The following is a 10,072-nucleotide window of genomic DNA, read 5'->3' as shown; positions in this document are numbered from 1 at the left end:
TTCGGTTTTTTTTTTAATTACTTATAATTCTAAAGAAAAACAACGTTAGCTACATTTAGAAGATATATACTAGTATATGAACTGGTTAAGTCGTCAAACCGTGACACAACGGAGTGATCTTTCTTTTGTGTTTTGTTTTTGTTTTTTTAGTCTCCCTTTTGTCTATTTCAATTGATTCAATTAGTTTATGTGAAAGATTTTAACTGATTTAGTCATTAAAAACGCTCCGATTCAAGCTTAAATATAAAAAAAACTATCAAATATGCCAAAAATGTCAATTTTCAGATGTTTTTTGTCAAAAATGAAAGTGGCCGCATCCGTTTTCATACTCAACCTTTATATATGTTATGTATTATCATCAAATAAAACTTACATTTCAATATTAAGAATGAACACAAATGCGGCCACTTTCATTTAAGACGGAAACCGTCTAAAATTTAAATAAAATGCTAAAATTTTGAAGATTTCAGTAATTTAGCATGGCTTAATAATGCCATGCAGTACCCGATATATGTGCATTGTATGGTCAAAAAGAACCCATACTTATGTAACAGAATCTTTCTACTTACCAAAAAATAGCTAAAAGTTTTAACAATTTTGTAAAACTGCTATATTTTGGGCCCAAAAAGTTATTTGATACTGAACCTTCTCCTTTCCGCCAAAGCTATTGAAAAAGCGCAAGAAAGAGTTCTCCATAATGTGTACGGTTACGTAACTAACGTTATAGTTCTTAATTTTTTGCGAGCATCTGATGATTTATTACAGTATAGCTAACGTGAATTTGTCGCTGATCTACATTTTGAACAAGAATGAGAACTATGGCATTAGAAGCTATTGCCATTATAAAAAGATAGCACCCGTATAATTAAATGATTTGGTATCATATTAAAGATTATACATCCTATTACTGTGCTTATCCAGTCACGGTAACCTTTGTGGTATAACATAATGGATGGCTAAAATAGTTTACCAAATTGCAGTTCGAATTCAGTATTCCCACAAACTGATCAACTGGTAAAATATTTTTAACAATTTTCTCAAGTGAAAAAATGTTAGTATAAAATGAGTGTTGTAAAAGAAACAGTAATACCTATCATCCAGCTCCAGTTAGTCGATAGTATTTTTTTTACTTTCTAAAAGTCTTATACAGCCTATACAGTCAGGTCTGGAACTGAATGCTGAATTAGATTCTCCCTTAACCGGACGTTTAAGTAATATTCATAATTCTTGTCTTGTCTTCTTAAATAATTTGGTATACGATTTTAAAATAAGAGACTCTGGTTTTATATATATTTGAGATAAAACATTATTTATTGTTTAATGCACTCCGAATCAATATGATGGCCCATGATTTCGTATCTGCCTAGGCTGTCTTCTTTTACATATCAGAAATTCTGAATAAGGAATAGTCACTGTAATCATATGATATATAATGTGTTTTATATATATATATATAATGACTATAGTTATTTTTTTTATCATATCTTAATTGATAGTTTCAAATCTTAATTTTAGTATCAACTATTTATTTGAGAGGAATCTATTTAGTATATAAACTGCAAATCATGTATGCTAAATGGAGGTCTTTGTTTAAATCAGCAATGGTTTTCCGGGAAATTGATCATGGCCCACTACTGTTATGTTTAGTATATTAAAATATTTCTTTGTCGCTTTCCTTTCGAGAAGGGGAAAAGTCCCGAGGCACCTGTATATTTATTATGAAAATGGCGTCAAGTGCGAACACAGAAGCTTGCTATGTTGCTCTTCTAGGTTTAGCAGAGAATTTCAGGACATCAAACCCCCAAAATATAAAACTTTGTATACATTGTTTGCAAAGTATTCTCACACTACAGTTAGCACCGAAAATAGAAACCCGGACACGCGTACAATTGGGCAATATCTTAACTGCACATACAAAAAATTCAGATTTGTCAATTTCAATTCTGGAAAAGGCGGTAAACAAAATATATCTTAAGGATGTACTTAGGTGAGGTTTTGAAATTTGTGTCAAATGTTCGTACTCCTTGGTGTTTTTCCATACAATACAATGTAAAATATTTTGCCCCATAACACTCATTTATTTTTTCATATAAGACTAAATAGCTCATGAAAGGTCATTTACCAAAATTTTAGAAGATTCTTAATTTTTTTTCTTTTGTTTTGAGACCCAAATAATACCAACAGGGCCGTAACTACCTATGAGGCAGGAGAGGCAACTGCCTCCCCTGAAATTTCTACACCATTTTTTTTTTTGTAAGTAATAAAATGAAATATGTACAAGAATAACTTGAATTTATATTATAAACAACACAAGTTTAGTTTTAACAGTGTTATCATGATACGTGATATATCTGTCTGAATCATCTTCCGGATTTTTGATCGAAAGTTAACCGTGTCAGCAAGGATTTGTATAATACCAAGGATACAAATCCTTGGTTTCAGTATAGTTTTATTTATTTTTTCGTGTGGCCGTCTGTCTGTTATTCAGTATATATTCGTACGAGAACACATATATATGAAACTTTGCTTTCGACAATTTTGCATAAATTTTTTAACTATTCACATTCATTTAGGGGCTCAATTAAGCAGAGGAAGTTCCCTTCGTATTGTGAATCTTTTATGATATCGGAAATTCGTTATCGGCTGAATCAGCTGTTGGATCGTTTTTTTTAACGTCACCCGATCGTACGAGAACATTATGGTCAATGCCTTAGTAGTTAAACACTCCCATTCTTTGTAGCAGGGACTTTCTATACTAAGTATATACTTAGAATAGAAAGTCCCTGGTTGTAGTTATATGCATGTCTGTTCAGCTTACAACGATATTGAAATTCAAGGTCCTCGATAAAAAAAAATCTTGCGTTCTATATGATCTTGATTTATATGTTTTTTAAAACTTACCAGTTTGATTTCTAACAAAATTATCTTTAAATACAGATAATAATTGTTTTCATAAAAATCCAGCAAAACTGATGTGTTTCTTAAAGTAAGGAAATCGAAGTCATTTCACTGAGAGAGAAAAATCGGCGGTCACAATGTATTTAATGTTAATAATTATAGGTCATCAAGACGAGGCCTTGGTTTACCCCGAACAGCAATCTCAGGCTCAGACAGCTTGTTTTTGCATAAAAATTGCTTTCAGGTTCAAGCAATACTGATGTTACTAAAAGTAAGGAAATCGAAGGAATACGGGTTATTTTTAGCCATTTTACCGAGAAGAAATAATCGGCCGGGAGGGGGGGGCTGTGCCCCAAACCCCCTTCCTCAATCGGCGGCCCCCAAACCCCTGCCTCCCCTGAATTCGAACCGTAGTTACGGCCCTGACCAATGCAAATATAAGGTAAAAGTCCGAGTCAGCCTTTTCCCGCCATATTTTAAATCTCAAATATCTCGAAAAGGAAGTCCATGACCTATCAATATTTTTAGCTTATCTTTATCCTTAATTGATGCTCTACCAGCTTATAGTATCCTTTTTAATTTCTTAATTTTTTCTTAACCTCACCTAAGTACATCCGTAATTAATTAAGTTGAACAAAAGGACCATAACGTATATACATTTTTCCATTTATCTAAACTATTGAATAGTTAAAAGATTCACTTCTGTCAATTTTACCTAACAGTTACAGCGACTTTACAGGTCAAATTCATTCCATGTGCTTGACACCACTCTGTATGAGACTATGAGGTTATGTTAACACAGCTGTGCTTTGACAGGTTAATGTAATACCATTAAAAGCTGATAAATGATTATAAACACATTAATTGGCAATGAAAAGCAACAAGAAAGTTTCTACATGTATATGATGCAGTCTGGTATGAAATACATCCACATAAGGCTTTGATTTATAAAACAAGAAGATGTGGTATGATTGCTAATGAGACAACTCTCCATAAGAGACCAAAATGACACAGACATTAACAGCTATAATAGGTCACCGTACGGCCTTCCACAACGAGCAAATCCTACACCACATAATCAGCTATATAAGGCCCTGAAATGACAATGTGCTTTGGCGGGTTAATGTAATACCATTAAGGCTATTGGTACTTTACGGAACGGAACGGAACGGAACGGAACGGAAAAGAATTTCATTTAAGGTATCCAAAGGGGGCATTTATCAAAATTTCGAAAAATCTTTAAAACAAAACAAACTTTAAAATTTCTGTGTTTTACGGTTTTCCATATACAAATAACACAAATGTATACTAAATCTCATCTTCACAGGTGAAATGTGTAATAATGTATAACATCGGGAAATACTCTGTAGATGAATATGTCGGATTGTCCTGATAAATTATCATGAAATTAACGCATTTGCAAGTCATGCATTATGATATCTAGACTGACCTCACGTCGTCCTTGATTAGAGACAGTGATCAAGTTGAATCTGATTTAAACTTATTAATTTATTTTTCCGTTCCGTTCCGTTCCGCAAAGTACCAATTGCTCTGAGGAATTGGTATTTAACGGAAAAAACGGAAACAGACATCTTTAATGTAATTAAAGCTGTATGATAACAAAAATTGTCTGACACCTCTTTTTGCATGAGTGGTATGTGTTTTAGATAGCATTTTCGACTTGATCAATAATAAAAAATTTAACACAAAGGCAGGTTACACAAAAAGTCTTTCGCCTTCCATCGGTAATTATATTTTAAAAAAGAGGCCTTCAACAGCCCGTTCCGACGATGATTAGAGACAGTGATCAAGTTGAATCTTTATTAAATCTTTTAATTTATTTTTCCGTTCCGTTCCGTTCCGCAAAGTACCAATTGCTCTGAGGAATTGGTATTTAACGGAAAAAACGGAAACAGACATCTTTAATGTAATAAAAGCAGTATGACAACAAAAATTGTCTGACACTCTTTTTGCATGAGTGGTATGTGTTTTAGATAGCATTTTCGACTTGATCAATAATAAAAAATTTAACACAGAGGCAGGTTACACAAAAAGTCTTTCTCCTTCCATCGGTAATTATATTTTAAAAAAGAGGCCTTCAACAGCCCGTTCCGACGATGATTAGAGACAGTGATCAAGTTGAATCTGATTTAAACTTTTTAATTTATTTTTCCGTTCCGTTCCGTTCCGCAAAGTACCAATTGCTCTGCTGAGGAATTGGTATTTAACGGAAAAAACGGAAACAGACATCTTTAATGTAATTAAAGCAGTATGATAACAAAAATTGTCTGACACCTCTTTTTGCATGAGTGGTATGTGTTTTAGATAGCATTTTCGACTTGATCAATAATACAAAATTTAACACAAAGGCAGGTTACACAAAAAGTCTTTCTCCTTCCATCGGTAATTATATTTTAAAAAAGAGGCCTTCAACAGCCCGTTCCGACGATGATTAGAGACAGTGATCAAGTTGAATCTGATTTAAACTTTTTAATTTATTTTTCCGTTCCGTTCCGTTCCGCAAAGTACCAATTGCTCTGAGGAATTGGTATTTAACGGAAAAAACGGAAACAGACATCTTTAATGTAATTAAAGCAGTATGATAACAAACATTGTCTGACACCTCTTTTTGCATGAGTGGTATGTGTTTTAGATAGCATTTTCGACTTGATCAATAATACAAAATTTAACACAAAGGCAGGTTACACAAAAAGTCTTTCTCCTTCCATCGGTAATTATATTTTAAAAAAGAGGCCTTCAACAGCCCGTTCCGACGATGATTAGAGACAGTGATCAAGTTGAATCTGATTTAAACTTTTTAATTTATTTTTCCGTTCCGTTCCGTTCCGCAAAGTACCAATTGCTCTGAGGAATTGGTATTTAACGGAAAAAACGGAAACAGACATCTTTAATGTAATTAAAGCAGTATGATAAAAAAAAATGTCTGACACCTCTTTTTGCATGAGTGGTATGTGTTTTAGATAGCATTTTCGACTTGATCAATAATAAAAAAATTAACACAAAGGCAGGTTACACAAAAAGTCTTTCTCCTTCCATCGGTAATTATATTTTAAAAAAGAGGCATTCAACAGCCCGTTCCGACGATGATTAGAGACAGTGATCAAGTTGAATCTGATTTAAACTTTTTAATTTATTTTTCCGTTCCGTTCCGTTCCGCAAAGTACCAATTGCTCTGAGGAATTGGTATTTAACGGAAAAAACGGAAACAGACATCTTTAATGTAATTAAAGCAGTATGATAACAAAAATTGTCTGACACTCTTTTTACATGAGTGGTATGTGTTTTAGATAGCATTTTCGACTTGATCAATAATAAAAAATTTAACACAGAGGCAGGTTACACAAAAAGTCTTTCTCCTTCCATCGGTAATTATATTTTAAAAAAGAGGCCTTCAACAGCCCGTTCCGACGATGATTAGAGACAGTGATCAAGTTGAATCTGATTTAAACTTTTTAATTTATTTTTCCGTTCCGTTCCGTCCCGCAAAGTACCAATTGCTCTGAGGAATTGGTATTTAACGGAAAAAACGGAAACAGACATCTTTAATGTAATTAAAGCAGTATGATAAAAAAAAATGTCTGACACCTCTTTTTGCATGAGTGGTATGTGTTTTAGATAGCATTTTCGACTTGATCAATAATACAAAATTTAACACAAAGGCAGGTTACACAAAAAGTCTTTCTCCTTCCATCGGTAATCATATTTTAAAAAAGAGGCCTTCAACAGCCCGTTCCGACGATGATTAGAGACAGTGATCAAGTTGAATCTGATTTAAACTTTTTAATTTATTTTTCCGTTCCGTTCCGTTCCGCAAAGTACCAATTGCTCTGAGGAATTGGTATTTAACGGAAAAAACGGAAACAGACATCTTTAATGTAATTAAAGCAGTATGATAAAAAAAAATGTCTGACACCTCTTTTTGCATGAGTGGTATGTGTTTAAGATAGCATTTTCGACTTGATCAATAATAAAAAAAATTAACACAAAGGCAGGTTACACAAAAAGTCTTTCTCCTTCCATCGGTAATTATATTTTAAAAAAGAGGCATTCAACAGCCCGTTCCGACGATGATTAGAGACAGTGATCAAGTTGAATCTGATTTAAACTTTTAAATTTATTTTTCCGTTCCGTTCCGTTCCGCAAAGTACCAATTGCTCTGAGGAATTGGTATTTAACGGAAAAAACGGAAACAGACATCTTTAATGTAATTAAAGCAGTATGATAACAAAAATTGTCTGACACTCTTTTTGCATGAGTGGTATGTGTTTTAGATAGCATTTTCGACTTGATCAATAATAAAAAATTTAACACAGAGGCAGGTTACACAAAAAGTCTTTCTCCTTCCATCGGTAATTATATTTTAAAAAAGAGGCCTTCAACAGCCCGTTCCGACGATGATTAGAGACAGTGATCAAGTTGAATCTGATTTAAACTTTTTAATTTATTTTTCCGTTCCGTTCCGTTCCGCAAAGTACCAATTGCTCTGAGGAATTGGTATTTAACGGAAAAAACGGAAACAGACATCTTTAATGTAATTAAAGCAGTATGATAAAAAAAAATGTCTGACACCTCTTTTTGCATGAGTGGTATGTGTTTTAGATAGCATTTTCGACTTGATCAATAATACAAAATTTAACACAAAGGCAGGTTACACAAAAAGTCTTTCTCCTTCCATCGGTAATCATATTTTAAAAAAGAGGCCTTCAACAGCCCGTTCCGACGATGATTAGAGACAGTGATCAAGTTGAATCTGATTTAAACTTTTAAATTTATTTTTCCGTTCCGTTCCGTTCCGCAAAGTACCAATTGCTCTGAGGAATTGGTATTTAACGGAATCAACGGAAACAGACATCTATAATGTAATAAAAGCAGTATGATAAAAACAAGTCAGACCCTTCTTTTTTGAATGAGTGGTAAGTGTTTTAGATAGCATTTCGACTGGATCAATATTTAAATAAACAGCTGCGCCATGAGCGCATGATACGCCCGTCGTCTTGTGAAAAAACATAAATCTTTTTTGAATAACACAGGGTTGTACAGGATGTCATGCTTAGTATATCCTGACTCATTCCTTATTCCCGCTCAATAGGAAGATTGTACAAGATGTATTTGGAAACCCGACGCAACATTAGCCTGTTAAGTTTTAAGCAATAGAGATACAGCGCAACATGTGAAAAAAAACCTCTTTTTTTACAAAATCTCAATAACTCGAAAATATAAAAATGAATCATCACCAAAAAGTATACAGATCTTTAGATTAATATAACAAAGAAGTGTGTAAAGTTTTAAGCAATAATCATAAATCGTTTTTGAGATATGGTGCGACATGTAAACCCCCCTTTTTTTTTTTTACAAAATACTCAATAACTCAAAAATGACATTTTGAATCATCACCAAAAAGTATACAGATATATTAAAATTAATATAACTAAGAAGCCTTTGAAGTTTTAAGCCATAATCAAGAATCGTTTTTGAGATACGGTGCGACATGTGAAAATTTTTTTTAAACACACCCCTGTTTTAGTTACAAAGTGCCATAACTCAAAAAGTTGTAATCTTATTTTCACAAAAAAGTATACAGATCATTTGACCATCATAAGAAACAACTATGTTAAGTTTCAAAAAATTTGGATAAGTCGTTCTCAAGTTACGGTGCGACATGTTTACACCAGACAGACGGACGGACGGACGGACGGACACTGGACATTTGTATACCATAATACGTCCCGTCAAAATTGACGGACGTATAAAAAATAACACAAAGACAGGTTAGACAAAAGGTCTTTCTACTTCCATTGGTAATTATAAATTAAAAAAGGGGCCTTCCGAAGATGATAAGAAACAGTGATCCCCATTTCCATTCTCAATTTTATATTAGAAACAAGGTCTCATAAATATTAAAACATATGTTTAAAATATATCTTCATAAAAATATGAGCACTAAACACTGGTTTACACTATAATAAAAAAATGTTTGCAAATTGTTAAAACATTTTCGGATTTATCAAAGCACTATAAAAAATGGTAACTCCTTAAAAGTCATAAAACCACAATAATAACTGCTGTTAATCAAAGTATTTATAAAAACTAAAAGTCTGTTCTGTTACAAAACCTATAGACAAAGGTCTTACTATAATATCAGCGGGAAATTTCGGTTCTAGAGGTGCATTCCGTATTTAATCTGCAGGGGCGGATGCAGGAATTTTCGAAAGAGGGGGTGCTAACCCAGGTAACCCAGGGCAAAGGGGGGGTGCAAAACATATGTCCCGATACAAATGCATTGATCGGCAAAAATAAAGGGGGGTGCACCCCCCCGGAACCCCCACCCCCCTGGATCCGCCACTGAATCTGTTTTTTTTTCTCCTATCTCCTGATGACAGCTGGTGTGTCCGTAGATATTGTTTAAATTTTCTATATTTTCACTTTTTAATTAGTTTACCTGCACAATGGCGCAGAAGCAATATTTATTTTTTGGCGCAAATGAAAAACTACAACTTTTAAGAATTGGCGCAAAAGCAATGCGTACTTAAATATCAATCAAATTTGACCGTGCCCACAAAACGATTGTTCAAATTACGAATAGTTTCAGCTTAAAATCCATGGCACTCTAAAATGTAGATTTTTTAAATCACATAAATTCCATATCGATATACGTATATTTGGATCTATGCAATATGTTTATCTGGACATCAGCATGCTAGCTGTAATGACTCCCATCTATTCTTTGCGGGCATTAAATAATGGACTTCATTAAAGATAACCGTTTTATTTATTGTCATATAATCCACTCTATTAACACAATGTAGCATGAATAACAAAGGTATGCTGGTGTTCAATGAATGATTACAAATGATGACAGGTAAGTATAATTCCAAACTGAACGTGAACATCAAACGGTAAAAAGCTGAAAGAACAAATAAAAACTCAATATAAAACCTATCAATCAAAAAGATTTGCCAAAACATACAAAAATACAAAGTTGGCTTATGACACTAATTGTGTTCCATACATTCACATAAAAAATACAAGTATTAACAATATATCAAGTTTGTAACATAACTGTGAGTCAAAACTGGTGTGTTCAGCTTTTAATGTGTTGAAAACTCGACAAGTATCAAACATTATGTATGCAAATTATGACACGAATTGCTTT

The sequence above is a fragment of the Mytilus edulis genome, chromosome 4 (assembly GCF_963676685.1).
Source record: "Mytilus edulis chromosome 4, xbMytEdul2.2, whole genome shotgun sequence".
NCBI lineage: Eukaryota > Metazoa > Mollusca > Bivalvia > Mytilida > Mytilidae > Mytilus > Mytilus edulis.
The sequence above is the reverse complement of the archived record's forward strand: the minus strand, read 5'-3'. Positions refer to the sequence as shown.